Below are 20,742 nucleotides of genomic sequence, written 5' to 3' on the forward strand. Positions count from 1 at the left end.
AACGAAAGTAATGTACAACAACCTCGGAAAAGAGCAGCGCTTCGAGATAGGTAATAGTGCACTTCAAGTTGTAAAAGACTACGCCTACTTAGAGCAGGTAATAACCGCAGAGCCGAACCACAAGATTGAAGTAACTAGAAGAATAAGAATGGGGTAGAGCACATTTGGCAAGCACTCTCAAATTATGACAGGTAGATTGCCACTATCCCTCAAGAGGAAGGTATATAACAGCTGTATCTTGCCGGTAATTAGCTATGGAGCAGAAACCTGGAGACTTACAAAGAGGATTCAGCTTAAATTGAGGACGACGCAGCGAGCAATGGAAAGAAAAATGGTAGGTGTAACCTTAAGGGACAAGAAGAGGGCAGAGTGGATTAGAGAACAAACGGGGGTTAAGGATATCATAGTTGAAATCAAGAAGAAGAAATGGACATGGACCGGGCATGTACTGCCTATACAGGATAACCGCTAGTCATTAAATGTAACTAACTGGATTCCCAGAGAAGGCAAGTGGGTTAGGAGGAGACAGAAGGTTAGGTGGGCATATGAGATTAAGAAGTTTGTGGGTATAAATTGGCAGCAGCAAGCACAGGACCGAGTTTACTGGCGGAACATGGGAGAGGCCTTTGTCCTGCAGTGGACGTAGTTAGGCTGATGATGATGATGATTCCAAGAGACCAAAATGTTTGCGTTGAAGTATTCCAAGAAAGGCTATCGTCTTGAAGAGGAAAAAAACCAAGAGGGTGGGCATGTGCGACCACATCCGATACCCCTGCCCAGGAGGCCTGCAATCGAAGCAAAGAGAAAGCGCTCTGCCAGTCTTGGAAAACATGGGGGGGGAAAAGAAAAGATGAGAGCGAGGATAGCGCACACACTACCTAGGCAGCCATCAGCGGGTGACTCGCATGCACGTTTACGTGCTGCACTCTCATTGCGAAGAGACTGCGCGAATAGTGATGCTCTCCTTGAAGTGGTGCTCTCCTTCTTATTACATCAGCGTTTTGTACAGTTATGCGAGACCATGTCCAAAAGAGTTAGCTGCCAGTCCCACTAAGTGTAACATTTCGATTCCAATTACAGCTACAGTTAAACCCCTTTATAAGAGGCATGCTCCAGGCAGCGATTCTTGTCCTTTATGTGAGATGTCTCTTATAAGCAGGGGACCCTGTTTACATTTTCCTATCCCCCATCCTTTACTGTAGGCATATTGGTGTCTCTCATACCCATTTGTCTCTTACATCAGTGTCTCTTATAAAGGGGTACGACTGTATCGCATTCATTGCTTCACCCTTGCGGTGCACCTGCGACGTTTTTAGTCATGTGCAGCCGCCCATGCTTTTTTTTTCACCTGAATGCACAAACGTCAACTGCCAAGTCAATAAGCACGAAGCACAGCGGCCAAATGAACGAGAACACGCACATGCGCTCATTGAGCAGTCATGAGCACCTCAAAGAATACCTATCACGTGCACCTATCTTTGCTAGGCTTTTCAGCAAACTGAATACCACCCCCTTCTTTTGAGTGCAGTTATTAGCATCCACTTACTTCTTTTCCCGGCGCTGCAATAACATTATGAAAAAAACAAAACAAAAAAAACTTTCACTGGAATGCAACAATCCCACCAAGGTCTTCTGACTTGCAGCAATTTTCGGAGCAGCAAAAGTTTTTATTTTGGAGCACATTGGAGCAGCGAAACTCATTTTGGGGCACTTAGAAACAGAATTTTCCATTTTAGAGCAATCTGGAGCAGCTAACTTCACATTCTGGAGGAGAAGCAAGTTTGATTTACAATCAGGGGTATGAATAATTATCTTGGTGCTCTTGTCTTTTGTGAAGAGCTAGAATTGTTTACATTCATTTCAAATCTAATAAAGCCAGTCATCTTAAGAGCACTACCTATTATAGTTGATGCTGCAAAAATAATGGCATAATTATGTTGGCCATTCAGGGGGGGAAAAAAAGCTTGTTCAGAGATTATTTTTGTAGCAAATAAACAAAACACCAGTTGAAACTAGTTGAATAAAATTGTACTCCATGAAATAACATTCTATAGACCTATGTAGATAGCAATATATATGATAGACAAATGCTGTGACATACAACTCTACAGACACACACAGTCGCAACTGCGTTTCCCTTAGGCGACTCCAAGGGTATAGAAAGGTTCTTTTTTTCCAGAACCACTTACAATGAAATCTCTGTATAACGATCTTCAGGGAGCCATGGCAATTCGTTCATTATTTTGAAAGGTCGTTATAGTGAAAGCCCAAAAATTAACCATAAACACTTATTTTCCACGGAAAAAAATGACTTATCTTTAAAACGATGGGTCCTTGAACTCGTTTTTCATAAGCAAAAACAAATGCACAAGTGAACACTAAAAATTCCCGTTTACTTAATGAAGTCTGTGTTTTTTGTTTTTTACGCGTGCAGCACGAACTTTGCAGCGCGCACGTACACTCATCCACATTCTTGTAGTGCGGTTTGGTGGTGCGATCAACTTTCTCGCGAACGCGAGTCGCCGGTCGTGTTCGCGGCCCGCCTGCAGAAAATTCGAAATAGCAGCCACATGTACGGCCCGCAAGCGCTGGTTTCGAGGCTATGGTGTCGCTGCGATTGTGTGTTGCAGTTTGCAGGAGGGCAAATGCTATTCTAAAACTCATATGGCACCTGCAAACATTATTCTAAAGCTCCCTATTTTAGTAGCACCGCAGCGCAAACGCTGACTTGCTTTGCAGACGCAATAAGTAATCACTGAAAAGAGATGAACACGACTGACAAAGCCTCTCGGAGCACATATAAAAGTGACAAAGATAAGAAAACTCGAAGTGTATAGCTGTCATTGTCTCTTCCAAAAAAAAAAGAGCTAAAAAAAAATTCTTCGCATTTCGTTTTCTGCTTCCTCACCGTCTCAAGTTTTTCGTGCAGCACTTGTAAATTTGCAGCGTCCACGTTTTAGCAAAAAAAAAAAAAAGAAAACAAAGTTGTCCTTTCGTTTCTTTTCTTTTCTTTTTTTTTTCCACCATTCGCACCGTCGCGTGTGTTTCGAGAAGCAAAGTTTATTCGCTGTGTCGTCTGCTTGCGTACCGCTCTTGTGGTCCCTACGGATTTCAGAACATGAGTTCATTGTATTGAGGGGTTGTTAAGATAACCCAGAACTAAAATAGTGCTCGTTATTCTGAAAATTTCGGTATTCTGAAGTACATAGTAATGAAATAATATTACATTGAAACTATTAGCAGTCGGCACAGGATGCTTAAAAGTTTAATAATCTGAGAAGTTCGTTATTGTGAAGTTCGTTCTACCGAGATTTCACTGTATACTGCTAGGCTTAACATGAGATCATTTAGCTAATCTAATAAAGCCAACCTCTTCCGGCCTTCACTTCTCTGTGCTGAGACTACACGATATAACAAACTGTGCTTCCATTTGCAGCGATGTTTTATATGGCTAGGGCATTTTGACGATACTCTAAAATCTCCCTGTAGTGTTGTAGAAAGCAGTGCATAAAGAAGATAGAATTTCACAGGGTACCTTATGCATACACTTAAAACGGCTAGAAGGTGAAAGCCATTTTCTTTTTTAGTGCAATAGCAATCACAAGGACACTCTCGACCGATCTTTGCCATCGCCAGAGGCATAAGTAAATTTTTGTTACTTTGGGGGGAGAAAGTGAACCTTGATTGGGGGGGGGGGGGGAGGGCATGCAGATGGTAAAGTTGAGCTAGAGTCGAATCTCGATAATTCGAACTTGAAGGGGCCTGAAAATTTGTTCGAATTAATGAAAGGTAAATAAACAGAGAGCTCTCCATGCAGTAGCGCATGTGCATTGAGCTAATACACAAGGGGGAACTTTCAGAAGACTTATATTTATTCACAAATCACAGGACGTCCATCATTAATTGAAGTAATCGGTGATGCACGTCTGCACACGTTTGCCTTGCAGCGAGTCAATCAATTCCGCACGCAGCTTGCAAAGCATTTCTACTTCAGCTTCAGCATCCTACTGGCAAGAGGTGTTGCGCGCAGAAATGTCCAGCACCGACACTCTCTAAAGACGATAACGACTGCATAGCAGAGCCGCAGTCGTTATCACATAGTCAGCACGTGACGAGAAAGGAGGAGCGTCTCCACGCAGAGAGAAGGAGACCGGTATTTGAGAGAAAACCAACACTCCACGGTAGCTTTCTTTTTCTTATGCGATTCTTAAAAAGAAAAGAAGAAAAAAGTTTGATTTGTGGTGTTTAATGTCCCAAAACCACCATATGATTATGAGAGATGCCATAGTAGAGGGCTCCGGAAATTTCGACCACTTAGGGTTCTTTAACGTGCACCCAAATCTGAGCACACGAAGAGAAAAGTGAGCCCTGTAACTGTCTGCATCAGTGTGTGACACCTCAACAGTAGCTCACGAGGGATTGGGCCGAGGAGGGATTAAAAGGATAGGATTAAAAGGTAAATAGATAGAGAGAGAAAGGAGAGAGCGAAGCACAGGGACAGGGAACAACAGAAAACGACGAAAGTAAAGAGGAGATAGGAAAGATGGACACGGTCGCAGGAGTTCGAGGACAGGGCACCACTCAGCGAGAGCTCTTGTGGGCGGTATAAGATAGCGTAGGGCGAGCCAGTCGGCCAGAGCTGCGCTGTTGTCAAAGATCGGGGGCACAACCGGTCGGCACGAAATCCAGAGTTCTCGCGCGCGTATTTGAAAGGAGGAGGGTTATGTGGCAGGGACGGGAAAGGGGGGAAGCGTGGCACCGGCGCGTGAGAGACCCCCCCTTCACTCAAGGCGCAGAGCCGTGCTCCCGTAAGGAGCAAGGGCTGCAAAAGATAGTGCCTGTTTCCTTTTCTTCAACCACACATTCATTCAACGCCGCGACAGTTTTTTTTTTTTTTCCTCTCTCTCTTCGCACGGCATTGGGAGGAGAAGGGTCTTTACGTGGCGGGGATGGAAAAGGAAGAAGCGTGGCACAGGCACGTCGCAGATCGGCATTTGAGAGAGAGCAAACATTTTGCCGCAGTTTTTTTTTCCCTTGTTCTTTCCTTTGCGCGAAGCGTTGAGGTGTCGCAGGTGCTGCTGTGGGATTGGGTGGGGTAGTGAGAGCATTTTTGGAGAGCAGTATATTCGAAGTAACCGTCGCAAGTGCTTGCGCGTTCGAATTACTGGGCGTTTTCGCCCATTGGAATACACATAGCTTCGACGGGACCTGATCGTGAGTTCAAATTAACTGGAAGTTCGAATTGAGCATGTTCAAGTTAATGAGATTTGACTGTATATATATGCCATGGCAAAAAAAAAATTGCGGGGGAGGCATGTTCATCATGTGCCCCCCCCCCCCCCCCCCGCCCCCACCTGGCTATGCCACTGGCCGTCGCCATCATGTTTTGTGTAATATCCCAATCGATAACATCCCCCCCCCTTGGCATCGTGTGTTTTACAAGCAAGCAACGTGTGTTTTACAAGCAAGCAAAAGTGCGTGATCAGGGGTGACAAACGCAGCTAAAGCAGAGATAAAGAAGTCACAGTTTCTGCGCAAGAACGAAGCAATGAATGCGATAGCAACAACTTGGAATGTAACGCTGGGAACGGCAAGCAGATCGAAAGATGCAATGCGCTGCTCACGCACAAATGACGTACGAAACATACACAGGACGAGAGTGAGCTAACAACGTTTAATGCTCGATACTCAAAGAGCTATTTAAACAAAAACAACGAATGAAAATACTCACAAATACAGATGAGTGCTAACTACCAAGTGTCCCTGTTGTTATACTTCGCTGTGTATGAAAAGCGCACTCTTTTCCCAAACGGGCCCTGTGCAGCCAGCGAAGTGACCTTTGTGTTAGGCCCGCCAACTAACGCAATCGTTCCGATGAAAACTGAAGGCACACGATTTTCCCCACCGAAAGGTAAGTGCGCGTGCACAAGGGTCGAATCCCCCTGCCCCCTCATTCGCGGGGCAAAGTATGCATGGAAGATAAGCGCACGTCAACACATCGTGTTGAGCACATAATGTTGAGGTGGACGCCAAGCACGGGCGTCTTTTTTTTTCTTGTGTTTTCATATATATAGATACGTATACATATATGGCGAATGACAGCGGTAGCGGAGACGGCAAAGCAACAGCAGGCACTGTCTATATTGTTATCGGACAATGTTCCACAAAAGCGGTTAGATAGGCGCGGAGAAAGACGACGTGATTTCGGTGTAGAGCACAGCACTCGTTCTCCATCTTGGCTTGCGCGTTGGCGCTGTGTAAATACATCTTCAAGCGCCTAGTTTTGCGTGTACCTTCACGTAACATTTGGGTGGAAGGTGCTGGGTTACAACGCACGATAGAGTTACGCAGCGGACGCCTAGTCGCTGCTTCGGACATGTCCACCGGCAGCAACGCTTCGTCAACTGCCGCGCCCAATGCATCAACGGTGCCGACCTCACCTGTTTTTCTCGTGGCCGCTCCAACCCGCGATCCCGGCAACTTTTCGGGAACAGAAGGCGAGGACGTGGATGAGTTGCTTAAACTCTACGAGCTCGTCAGCAAAAACCACAGGTGGGACCCAACCTTGATGCTGGCAAATATCTTTTATTTGCAAGGAACGGCCAAGGCATGGTTTTCCAAAAATGTGGACGCGATCATGAGCTGGGACGTATGCAAGACCAAGTTACGCGAGTTGTTTGGTCAATCTGCTGGCTGCAAGCAGGCCGCTAGGAAAGAATTTGGCACACGTGTTTAGACGTCCACGGAGTCCTACCTGGCGTATATACAAGATGTGCTGACCCTTTGCCGTACAATTGACCAAACCATGGCTGAAGCAGACAAGGTAGCGCACGTGCTCAAGGGCATCGCAGATGAAGCATTTAACCTCCTTGTGTGCAGAGGCTGTTCTACTGTGCAAGATGTTATCTCGGAGTGCCAAGGCTTTCAAGAGGCTAAAAGCCGTCACATTGACCACCATTTTACGCGCCTTCCCTACACTGCTGCGACCTCTATTTGCGAAGATCTCCGTATAGCGACCCAGCACAATTCACACTCCGGTGAGATCACGAGAATCGTACGCCGCGAAATCGAGGCCATATCACCTGCACCCTTGAGAACACTAGCACCAAGTGATCCTCAGCCAACCATTTCGCTAATACAGACCGTTATTCGCCAAGAACTAGCCAACACGGGTATTCACGCGGTCTGTTTTGTGCATCGTCCTGACGCTGTCAGTTCGTCTAACTCCAGCCACCCACAGCATTATCGCCGCCCTGCTCCACATAATCGTGACCCGAATGCGTGGAGGACGCCTGACGACAGGCCGATTTGCTTTCGATGTGAACGAGTTGGACAAATTTCCCGCCATTGCCGAAGCACGTGGACCTCACCGTATCAGGCAAACTCAAGCTTCTTCAACCTCCACTCACCAGCCCATCTCTATGGCAAAGAACTACCACGGCCTGATGACTCAGCTAATTACAACCCGACCACTATGACCACTGCCCAGTATAGACGCTCACCTTCATCTCGACGTAGATTTTCCCGGTCTCCACCCCCCCCCCCCCCCCCGTTTCCCGTCCCCATCCTCTGCCCAGCGGTTTTCTTCGAAAAACTAACGGCTGCAGCTTTGGGAGGTGACTCTGCTGATACGACTTCCTCTCTAATTCCTCTGTTGATGCTGCCGACCAATCAGAACCTGATCGACGTTGAAGTGGACGGTTTATCTGTTAAAGCCTTGGTGGACACTGGCGCCCATATTTCTGTGATGAGCTTGCACATTCGTGACAGCTTAAAGAAAGTCCTTACTCCAGCCCCTTCACATAGTGTTCGTGTCGCTGATGGTGGTACGGCTTCTGTTATTGCCATCTGTACTGCACACGTCACTATCGCCGGCCGTCAAACTTCAGTTCTCTTCACTGTTCTCTCACTGCACCAATGATGTGATCCTCGGTTTTGACTTTTTGTCATCTCATTTCGCCCTCATCGACTGCTCAGCTGGTACTGTGCAACTTGACCTACCGTGTCCAACTGATCCGCCCAGTCCACCCCAAGCTCGTATGTGCTCTGCTGAGCATGTCCATTTGTCACCGCAAACTCTGACCTGCATCACGGTAATGCCCTCACCACCTGTATCCAATGGCGACTATGTGCTCGCACCCATTACATCCATTCTTTTGGCTCACAGTGTTACCTTACCACACACTGTTATTCAGCTACGTGCAAACCCTGCCTTGATTCCTGTGCTCAACTTTGCTCTGTGTCCACAAGTGCCCCCACGTGAAATTGTCCTCGCCATGCTGACTCCCTCTGACGAATGCATCATCTCAGCTCTGTCTTCGAACGATGCTGGACACTGTAGCTACACGCATGCTCGAGCTTCGCAAGCAAGCCCATCCGCTGACGTTAAAAAAATGATTGCGTCAGACCTTATGCCGCATCGAGCTGACGCACTTCTTCACGTCCTTGAGTCATACTGGTACGTATTTGACTTTTGTAATCGTCCGCTAGGTCAAACCACTGCTGTAAAGCACCGCATTGACACCGGCGATGCATCCCCTGTCCATCGACGGCCACACCACATATCTCCAACCGAACATCACATAATTCAAGCAGAAATCGACAAAATGCTCGCCAGAGACATAATTGAGCCATCATGTAGCCCATGGGCTTCCCCTGTAGTTCTTGTCAAAAAGAAGGACAACACTTGGCGATTCTGTGTTGACTACCGACACCTGAACAAGATTACTAAAACGTCTACCCGCCACCGCGCATAGGCGACGCCCTCGATTGTCTTCACGGCGCTAAGTATTTTTCGTCCATTGATCTAAGATCAGGGTACTGGCGAATTGCTGTCGACGACATGGACCGCGAAAAGACCGCTTTTGTCACGCCCGATGGTCTTTACCAGTTTAAGGTCATGCCCTTTGGGTTATGCAACGCTCTGGCGACCTTCGAAGGGATGATAGACTCTCTTTCGCGTGAGTTCAAAGGGTCAATTTGTCTATGTTACCTTGACGACGTTATTGTCTTTTCTCTGACCTTTGAGACCCACCTCGACCGCCTATCCTCAATGCTGTCTGTTTTTCACAATGCCGGTCTCCAGCAACTAACCATGTTGGGCCACCTTGTCGACTCCTCTGGTGTACGCCCGAATCCCGATAAAGTGCGAGCTGTGCAGAACTTCCCCATTCTGACCTGCACCAAGGAAGTCCGCAGCTTTCTCGGTCTCTGCTCGTACTTTCGACATTTTGTGAACAACTATGCGGAAGTAGCCCGTCCTCTCACTAACTTACCGAGAAAAGATGTCTCATTCACATGGGGTGCTGCGCAGGCTACGGCGTTCTCTACACTTATTGCATTGCTAACAGAACCACCTGTTCTCGCCCATTTTGACAGTGCCCCCCCCTACAGAAGTCCGCACCGATGCCAGTGGCCGTGGAATCGGTGCTGTTTTGGTTCAGCATGAAAGCCGCTGCGCCCGCGTTATCGCCTATGCCAGCCATCTCCTCTCACAGGCGGAAAGAAACTACTCAGTCACTGAAAGGGAATGCCTTGCTCTCGTTCGAGCAGTTGCGAAATTTCGGCCTTAGTTACACGGTCAACATTTTACCGTCACAACCGATCACCATGCACTTTGCTGGCTCGCATCCTTGAAGGACCCCACTGGACGCCTTGGTCGATGGGCTTTACGACTCCAAGAGTATAATTACTCGGTGTCCTACAAATCTGGCCGCTTACACCATGACGCTTACTGCTTATCCCGGAATCCAGTGGACCCACCTGAGGCGTTCGATGAAGTACCATGTGTCCTGTCTCTCTCCGCTTTAAGCAACATCCATGAAGAACAGTGCCGAGACCCTGTCTTACGTAACATCATCGAGAAGCTTCATTCTGCGGCGCCCGATCCGTCTACTGAATTGTTCGTGCTCAAGGATGGCACATTGTACCGTTACAACGTCCGCCAAGATGGGCACGAACTGCTCCGTGTGGTACCTTCCCACTTACGTGCGAGCGTGATCGGCCAGCTCCACGCCGCTCCCACTGTTGCTCACCTCAGACTGTCTCAGATGTATGACCGAGTACAGCGTTGATTTTACTGGCCCAGTCTTTATCGCTCGGTCCGCAGCTACGTCGCCTTGTGCGACCAGTGTCAACGCCGAAAAAAACCTTCGGTGAGCCCTGCTGGGTTCCTCCAACCACTTGACGTTCCCTTTGATCCGTTCTTTCGACTTGGTCTTGACCTCCTAGGCCCTTTCCCTACGTCCACTTCTGGCAATAAGTGGATAGCTGTTGCGACGGACCACACAACCCGGTACGCCATTGCACGGGCTCTACCAACCAACTGTGCCACTGACGTTGCCGATTTTCTCCTGCACGACGTCATGCTTCATCATGGCGCACCACGCCAACTCCTCAGAGATCGTGGGCGCTATTTCCTTTCCCGAGTTATCGGCGACCTGCTTCGCTCCTGCGGGACAAAACATAAATTTACGACAGCCTACCACCCAAAATCAAACGGACTGACTGAGCGATTCAACCGGACTTTAACCGATACACTCGCCATGTACGTATCGTCCGACCATCAATACTGGGACATTGCATTGCCTTTCGTTACGTTCGCCTATAATTCCTCACGCCACAATGCAGCTGGTTTTTCACCTTTCTATCTCGTGTTTGGCCGTGATCCAACTTTACCATTTGACACCATCTTTCTGATAGCCGTCGACTTGACGACCGAATACGCCCACGATGCTATCACCAGAGCTGGAAAAGCACGAGAAAGTGCCCGTCAGCGCCCCTTGGCATTGCAAGATCAGCAGTGGCAGCGTTACAACTCCCATCATCGCCAGGTTTCCTTTACTCCGGGTTCTCTTGTGCTCTTGTGGACTCCGACCAGGCGGGTTGGACTATGTGAAAAACTGCTTTCCCGCTACTCGGGACCCTACCGCGTATTGCGCCAGGTGACAGATGTGACCTACGAGATAGCCCCGCTCGAGTCTTCCTTCTCCTTTTCACTGTCTACAGACATTGTTCATGTATCTTGCCTTAAGCATTACCACTCGGCAACATCATAGAAAGCACCGAGATGGTGCTTCAGCACCCGGAGATTATGTTATGAGACAATGTCCCACAAAAGCGGCTAGATAGGCGCCGAGAAAGACGACACGATTTTAGTGTAGAGCACAGCACTCGTTCTCCATCTTGGCTTGCGCGTTGGCCCTGTGTAAATATATCTTCAAGCGCCTAGTTTCGCGTGTACCTTCACGTAACAATATGATTGCTATCACAATAAAAGAGCCAACCTACCTCCTTTTCACGGAGTGCAGATGCGATGGCATCACCCGTGTGCCAGGCCTGCCATCGATTGTTACCAAAGAAGAGTAAACGCGCCACCCATCTTCAAAAAGGGGCAATACTTTTTTGCAGACTAGTTGATTCATACTTGAAAAATTGAATTGCTGCACAAACTTGAAGGAAAACAAGGGAGATAGGAAAGAGCGCGGCTTTTTCTTTCCGTCTCCCTTGTTTTCCTTGAAGTTTGTGCAGCAATTCAATTTTTCAAAAAGGGGGCAGCAACTAAAAACACAAGGGGGAGGGGCGCGTTGCGATTAATTTTGGGTGTGATCACTGGTACTCGCGCTAATTCGGCAGGCATTAAATATTGCTGTTATACCCTTCTATCTTGTACTCTCAATGCGAACAGACTGTTGGTATCGCATTCATTGCTAAGAGCCTAAGTGACACTAACAAATTGTATCTTTTGGACACGACGTTGCATTAGTCAGATGAACGCTGGCTAAAGGGACAATGATCACTCCAATTGCCGAAGTGGTTTATGCACTGTCAGTTATCTAAATGCGAAGGAGAGGTTTGTTTGTTTATTTGTTTATTTGATACCCACAGCGCCATAAGGCATTACAGTGGGGGGAATACATGATTACAAGACAGAACACAAGCTCAATTTGCGGCAAGTACAGTACAGCCTATCCAGATAGTAGGAAGTACACTGCATACACAACGTAACGGAGATTGACAAAAATGTACGAAAATATATATAGTAGCACAGAAAGTTTACGAGCATGTCTCATTAAGCCTCGAGATAGCACGCTCGTGAATGCGCCCTTCAAGCGACGCAGCTTCCACCTCATTCCCCCCCAAAAACGAAGCAATGAGTGCGATGACGCATGTGTAATTTTTTTCATCGTCACATATTGACCTCTGAAAGCGAGAGGTGGACCTTTAACAAGGCGCAGTCGCTTCATCATAGGCTTTTTGAACCCAGAGCCACGAGCGATGGCCTCCATACTGAAAGCTGCGCGTATTAAAACTGAATTCCGGCTGCTCCATCAATAAAGTATCCATGAATAAAGTATATAAAAGGAGAAGTATATCAAAGAAGAGCGCACGTCTAAGACGGTTTGCACCACGGTTTCAACGTTGCATAATCGGGACTACTTCTGGTCGCGAAGTTTCGACGTCGGGGCTACGTTGAGATGAAGGCGGGCTCTTGAAGCTGCGTCGTGGCGTCAGCAGCGTCGGCGGAGGATCTTCGGCAGTTCGTCGTGCAGCAACTGCACCTCCATCGGTTGCTGGTTTTAGTTTTCCTGATATGGGCTAGGCAACCAGCCCCGGCTTGGGCCAAAGTACTGACGACGGTGCGGTGACAGGTAGCGGTTGGGAACAAAAAGATCCTCGGGGTGTCCTCTGCATTCCGGCGAGATAGTCGAATATGTCACGTGGTCTTTCATCCCACTGAGGACGCGGCGCGTCGATAGCAAAACCACGTAGTCCAATCTGGCGGTACTGGCAGCGGTGGTAGGTGTGGCCAGCTTCCCCGCAGTGGTAGCAGAGAGACCGGTGGTCGAGAGCGCGCCACATGTCGGTTTTTTCTCGGAGCGTTGCCCTGGCCGGCAGGTGGACGATATGGCGTCCACGGTGTCTGGCGACGTGTAAATTCGGCAGCGCAGCCTCTTGACGTGAACGTTGTGGGGTCTCGAATTGGCGAGCGTGCGCCACGCCACGCTCTTGGAGTGAACGGACACAGTAGACACGGTTGGTACAAACCAAACAACAACACATTTTGTTGACTACTTTTGAACGACAATATCGTCCGCCGAATCGCGACATCAACCATTATCTACATGCTAAGTCATCATTACACAAAATTACCAAACACTCTTTTTTAATTACCAAACACAAACTTTTTTCTCCTCAGGCATGTCTGGGTCAGTGTGACAGAACAGGTGGGTCATTTCTTCTGTGAAAATGGCAACATTTTCATTTGGTAGCTGGACCCGGGTTTCTAGCAAAGCAGCAGCCCTCTCTTTGCGAGTGACACTCGCTAACGTTTGCAGGAATGCACCACAGAATACATCCCACATTTGCAACGCAGACTCCATCTTGCGAACCATGTCTTTGCGGTGTCTTCCAGGTAGAAGTACACAAGACGACGCTTTTCTTCAAAGTCCCAGTGGTTGAGGATGGCCACGTAGTCGTATGTCTCTACCAGGTCTTCGGGTCTTCGAACGATGACCCGCGTAAAGTTGGTGGTGCCCTGGGTTGATGCATAATGATCGCGGGCTGTGATGCAGCGGTTGTCATTCTCGTCGCAGTCTAGGTCATGGCCTTGATCTTTCGCGCCTTGTCTTGCAGAGGCCCGTACTCCAAAGATAGACCTTGCTGCCAGCGGCTTGTTCGCTGCTTCTGGTTGGCATCGGTGTCTTCTCCGAGACCTGGGCTGGGTTCACAGCTTGACGGGAGCGTACGGTACATAAACGAAGCAGCACCTCAACCAGATCTCACAAGGTCGTGACGAGGCTAAAGGCAGAAGGCTGAATAGTCAGATTAAACTGTTAATTTGAGCGAACCTGTGCCCGGTAAACGGAAAGTCTGGTTACAGTAGCACACTTGCACTGATAGTGGCGAATGCAGCGTCAGATGTCGATCAACTGACAAGCGGCGAAGCGCGACGATATTTATACACTCGCCATCGAAGATTTTAGCGTTATTGCTAGCGACGAAGTAGATTCCAAAATAAGCTGAAATGTTAACGATGTAGGCGTAATCTTAACAAAATGATCTACTGCAGTCCTGAAGCTTCTTGAACACGCAGTTTGCGCTGAGAATCGCTTGGCAGCGTAATGGGGTGATTAGAAAACTTGAGGAAGGGACGTGGCAATATATAGATATGTATACATAAACGGTGAAAGACGGCGGCAGCGGCGACGGCAAGAAACGAGCCGGGACTGTTCATATTGACGCGCGTATATGCCAGTGGCGGCGACAACGAAGCAGCGCGAGTGTCCTTGGAAGAAGACAGAGACGAATAAAATGTTGCGGTCCACGCGTCGACACACCAATCCAACGTTTCAGTCGCCGTCTGCAAGGCCTGGCTCCCGAGCTCAATCCCTTGCGAGAAACTGCCAGCAATCGCTTGTCTCTTTCAGCCAACATGGCCATTGCAGCTCCAGTGCACATGACACTATAGAATCCCATGATTCCCGATTGTTTTCGTGGTGAGACTTATGAAGACGCCCAAGACTGGCTGAACCAGTTCGAACACTGTGCGAAGTACAACCAGTGGGCCATCCCAGAAGACAAGCTCGCGAATGTGTACTTCTGCCTGAAAGTCAACGCCCAGACGTGGTACATCAACAGGAAAAGAAGCTTGGCTACATGGGACGAATTCCGCAACCAGCTGGTTGACATGTTTACCAGTCTCGACAGAAAGGAGAATCTGCAACGCATTTTGGAAGTTCCAATTCAAAAACCAAATGAGAGCGTTGCTATGTTCGACGTGGACATGACCCGTCTTTTCGGCAGTGCAGATCCTGAGATGCCGGAAGACAGGAAGCTACGGTATGTAATGCGAGACGTGAAGGAGCAACTGTTAGCTGGGTTTGTGAGAAATCCACCAACCACAGTGGCCGAGTTCACGAAAGATGACATAGCTATTGAACGGGTCCTACAGCAACGGTACCGCCAGCAGAACCCGGTTAACTTTCGAGCGAGTAGTTCTCTTACGGCTGCGGCGAGCCTCTCCGACAATGACAGGCTTCTGCGGGAAGTCATCCGGGAGATTTTAGAGGAGCTTCGGCAGCTTGGTTTAATCCCAGCAACCGAACAGACGCCAGCATTTTCTTTTGTCGCCGATGTTGTCCGGGATGAGGCCCGTCAGGCTCTCTTTTCATCCGGCTATGGTGCTGTGCGACGACATCTTACTTATGCTGATGCAGTCAGACGCCCCGTTGTCCTGCCTTCAGCACAGCGGACTCCAACGACTGGACCACCGCCAACCCTGCAAACACAGCCGCTCTCAGCGCCGACGACTTTCCCCGACTTCGCCGATATCTCCAACAAGACGAATGCCGTATAGCCAACAAGTGAATAAATAGCACAGGGTGGCCCAGTAGTGAGTCCCCGCTTACCTACCAGCGTCTGAAAACCGATTCGTGGCGTACCGCTTCCTGTCGACCGGTATGCTTTCATTGTGACGAAGCTGGGCACGTCTACAGAGTTTGCCGCTATCGTGACGCTCAGTACTCGAGATTTCTTCGCTACCCTGATTACGCTACATACGACGATCGACGCATGTACGACACTCCTGTGAACACACCGCCGCGGAATCCAGTAATGCCCGGATCACTTTCTCCATCTCATGCACGGGCCAGTTCACCTAATCGTCGCAGTATCGCCGACGTCACCAGGAGCAGGTTCCCTAGCCCGCGACGAGGAAACCAGACGCAGCGACCTCGGGGGGTGGGGTTGCCAATAATTGAAATTCCGAACAGCCTTCATTGCAGACAAATGACAGCTCGAAGCCACAGATGCCGAAGAAGACGAGAGCAACGACTAATCCCACGAATGAGACAACTGCCCACGTAACTGACGTTATCAGCGCTAACTTCGTCATTCACATTGACGGCCACTAAGTGACGGCTCTTATGAACACTGGCTCCCACTTTTTTATAATAAGCCTACAGCTAGCTGAAAGACTAAGGAAGGTGAAGATGCCATGGCACAGACCCAATATAAGAACTGCAGGAGGTCAGTTGTTGACACTAATAAGAAAGTGCACGGCCCGACTCGAAATCGCTGGTTCCACCTTTGTCCCCACCCTCGTCATTCTTAACGGGTGCTGTAAACAGCTCATATTGGGAATGGGCTCCTTGTGCGAATACAGGGCTGTGATTGACCTCCGCGACAGAAGAGTAACGTTCGCTATAAGCTCACACACTGCTACGGATTAGGAACACCAGCCACCTCGCTTCCGTATTGACGATGAAGATGTCATACTGCCGCCACGAAGTTGCTCCCTGGTATTTGTGCACTGCGACATCTTACAAAACGGTACTAGCATCGCTGAACACATCAAGGAGCTCGCATTCACTAGCGGCATTTTTATTGCCAGGGCTGTCATCACTTTTATTGACAGATGCACTGGACTCTTGTTGACAAATTTCAGCAGAGAACGCCGACACATAGTTAAAGGCACGGCTATTGCCTATTTCAACGAACTCGCTCAAATAGAAGATTATCATTTAGTGGAGGAAGCAGCAGCGTCTACTATCACTACACTGACATCTGTCGACGTTGATCTAACGTTATCTCCCATTCAGCGAGACCGCCTCCTCACGCTGATCAACAAGTTCCACGGCTGCTTCTCATCCACATCAAGAGTTGGTCGGACGACGCTGATGAAACACCGCATCATCACGGATGGCGACGCCAGACCTACCCGACAAAATCCTTATCCTGTCGACCCAAAAGAGCATGAAGCCATTCAAACACAGGTGAAAACGATGCTGGAAGATGGTGTTATTTGGCCATCTAACAGTCCTTGGGCAACACAAGTAGTACTGATCAAAAAAAAGGACGGCAGCTTGCGTTTCTGCGTCGACTACCGGAAGCTAAATCAGATCACAAGGAAAGACGTCTATCCTCTGCCGCGTATTGATGATTCATTGGATAGACTACGAAAAGCCCGTTACTTTTGGTCCATAGACTTGAAAAGCGGCTACTGGCAAATAGAAGTGGATGAGAGAGATCGCCAGAAAACCACCTTTGTTACGCGCGATGAACTTCACGAACTTCAGGTACTTCCTTTCAGTTTGTGTTTGGTGCCAGCAACATTTCAGCGTCTGATGGACATGGTTCTGTCAGGACTTAAGTGGCAAACCTGCTTGGTGTACCCCGACGACGTAAATATCTTTTCGGCGACTTCCGAAAAACACTTATGAAGGCTCGAAGCAGTTTTTGAAGCGATACGCTTGGCCAGTCTTACTCTAAAACCCGAAAAGTGCCACTTCAGCTTCCACGAACTTCAATTCCTCGGTCACGTCGTGAGCAGCCAAGGGATCCAACACGACCCGAATAAAATTGCCGCCGTGGCAAATTTCCCGTCATCAGACAAAAAATCAGTGCGACGTTTTTCGAGACTCTGTGTCTATTACCGGTGTTTTATTGCCAATTTTTCGCGCATCGCACGGCCATTGACACAGTTTACTGGGGAAGATATCCTCTTCACATGGGGCGAAAACCAGCAGAAGGCATTTCACGAGCTTCGTCAGCGCATCCAAACACCGCCCATGCTCGCCCACTTCGATGAACTTGGCCAGCAATATTACAACTTACAGACGCTATGTGGGTATTGTAGCAGTGCTCGTACAGTCGAAGGACAACAAGGAAAAGGTAATCGCCTACGCCAGCAGGACGCTGTCCCGATCAGAAGCTAATTATACTACGAGAGAAAGAATGTCTTGCAAAAGTGTGGGCAGTCCTGAAGTTTCCTTTTTATTTGTACGGCTACCCATTCAGCGTTATCAGCGATCACCACTCGCTCTGTTGGCTAATCAACTTGAAAGATCCATCTGGCCGTCTTGCACGCTGGAGCCTTGGGCTCTAAGAATTCGACTTCACTGTTACCTACAAGTAGGGAAAACGACAAATCGATGCCGACTGTCTTTCTCAATCTCATGTTGAGACGGCATCGCCAGATGAGGATGACGTCACGACTTTTTTGGTAATTGTGGACACTGCCGCTTTTTCTCAACAGCAGTGCGACGACCCTGAACTGTTACCACTCATAAATTACTTACAAAGGCGAACGAATAGCATGCCTAGGTTATTTTCGAGAGGGCTGCCGTCGTACTGCTTGCGGAATGACATTCTTTATAAGAAGAACTTATAACCCCCCCCCCCCCCCCCCCCCCGGCAGCAGCAACTTGCTCGTCGTTCCTTCTTCGCTTCGCCGTGAGGTCCTGCAAGCCTGCCACGATGAATCTACCGCTGAACACTTGGATTACGCAAGAACATTGGCGAGGATAAGGCAAAACTATTACTGGCCAAGACTTGCCGGAGTTGTCCAAACTTATGTGCAGGCATGTCTAGATTGCCAGCGTCGCAAGCCACCATTCATCAAACCAGCCAGCCTGCTGCAGCCTGTCCGAATGCCGGCAACACCGTTCGCACAAATTGGCATGGATTTTCTGGGCCCCTTCCCAAAGTCTGCCACTGGAAACAGGTGGATAATTGTCGCCACAGATTACCTGACCCGATACGCGGAGACAGGCACTCGGCCATGCGCAACGGCAGCTGAAGCGGCACAATTTTTTACCAAAGCCATCGTTTTAAGACCAGTGCTCCCGCAATAGTCATCACCGACAGAGGTACTGCGTTGATGGCCGCGCTTTTGGACATCGTTTTCTGACTAAGTGGTACAGCTCACAGGAAGACAATGGCGTATCATCCCCAGACCAACGAGCTCACCGAACGTCTCAACAAGACCCTGCCTGACATGATAAGTATGTACGTAAATGTAGAGCACAAGAACTGGGACGACATATTGCCCTACGTCATGTTCGCGTACAACACGGCTCGTAAGAAGACCACTCGGAAGACACCCTTCAGTCTCTTTTACGGTCGCGAAGTTACAACGCTAGACACGATGCCCCCTCATAAAAATTATGGTAATGAGATGAACGCCGAAGAGTTTACGCAGCGAGCAGAAGAAGCCAAACAACTTGCTAGGTTGCGAATCACCAAAAACAAGACAATGACGCCAAACATTACAACCTCCGGCACAGAACCATCATATACAACGTGGGTGGCAAAGTGTGGTCTAAACAACTATTCGTCAGCATGGGCTTTCCGAAAAGCTGTTGTGAAGGTACTTCGGACCCTACAATGTTCTGCGACGCATCAGTGACGTCAATTACGAGGTTGTTCTGAACGGCGTTCAGTGTTCGAAGCGCCGCAGACATTCACCAGAGATTGCCCCCTCCCCCTGCCACACACACAAAAAAAAAACAAAAAACGAAGCAACGATTGCGACGACGTGACATTTAATTTACCTTGGAAAACGAAAGGCACACATGTAACAAGGTGTAGCCGCCTAACCTGGGCCTTCGGACCCCAGAGCTGCCAGCGATATTAAAACTTAATTCTGGCTGCTTTAACCAGAAAGCATGCTTTTAATAATCAGATGACATGACAAAAAAAGCATGCGAAAACTTTGAATATGTACCCTGGCAATCTCGAGTTCGAAATGAGTGTTTTAGGAGCTTCTACCTCAACAGCGATTACAAACACAGATGTGCTGGTAGAAGGAATAATGAAAATGAACTTCTGAATGAAGATCCATGAATAAAGTATATTAAAAAGTGTCAACGCGTTTCCACCATGCACGTGCTCTTCTGTGGACTTGAAGCGCGGGAAATTACACCGGGCGCAATGTCCAGAAGTAGACGTGACACATTCTGACGGCACGTACGCGTGTGGTTGTTAGTGAAAATTGCTTTAATTACGTGCCGCGCAACTCTTCAGACAAACTATCAGCAGCGTTTCTCGAACGGACGCTCGCTAATGAATCCCTGCCACAGTTTGACGATACAGATTGGAATAGACGTAACGAGCCCCTGCGAAGGCGCGTTTCACCATTAAGCGGACTAGCACAACAGAAGTTGCGTCGGCAATAAACGTCGGCACAAACATCGTGGATTACTTAGAAGGCACGTGCGTCCATTGTTATTTCTGGGGAATAGTAACCTTAGGTACGCAATTGTGACTTTGGTGGCCCCAAGAACAACATGCACATGTTTTGACGCACCGCCGTAGCTATTGCCGAATATAGACGCTTCCAAATCCGACTTTGGCACAGTTAAGCACAATTTTTGTTAATGTTATCAGGATGGCGCATGAAATCTGATTTGGCACAGGAGTGGGATCACTGTGGGAAGAGAAAGCAATGAATGCCATAGCAACACATTGCAAGGCTGACAGCTAAATCTTTTAGATACGATATCGCGTAACTCTATCAAACGCTTGTCTAAGAGAATACAGCCGTGCTCAAGTAAGATGCTTTTCTCGCAGTCTCATTGCATTCAGAGCACAGGATGTAGAAGGGTTCATGAGCTATTCACGCCAATGGCTGCCATGATTGCCGCGCATAGCAATCGTGACCACGCCTTTAGGATCAAAGTTCACGGCTGTTCCTTGAGTTTTCACAGCCTTTAAGAAACCGAAACGACGTTTCAGCCAAGTTTCCTAACATGGCGCTGATGGCTTTCACACTTTGTGGCTTAATTCTGGCGCTGCGGCCCAGTACGGCGCTGATAGGCGACTTTGGTACACAATGCATGAGCATAATTTGTCGTGTGCAGCAAAAGCAATTTCTAGCTGGCTTTAATATTTTATTCTGAATTCTAGGACGCGTGCTACGATTGACACATTCGGTTCGAGCGTTCTCGGCAGCCTCAACTA

General features: G+C 48.4%; 1 protein-coding gene across 4 annotated transcripts in view; it reads right to left on the minus strand.

Moving 5' to 3' along the window:
- Nucleotides 1–20,742, minus strand: part of LOC119178215 (RNA-binding motif, single-stranded-interacting protein 1) — a 300,933-nt gene that overhangs the window by 140,773 nt on the left and 139,418 nt on the right. The window lies entirely within an intron of this gene.

This window comes from Rhipicephalus microplus, chromosome 1 (genome assembly GCF_043290135.1).
Source record: "Rhipicephalus microplus isolate Deutch F79 chromosome 1, USDA_Rmic, whole genome shotgun sequence".
Classification (NCBI taxonomy): Eukaryota; Metazoa; Arthropoda; class Arachnida; order Ixodida; family Ixodidae; genus Rhipicephalus; species Rhipicephalus microplus.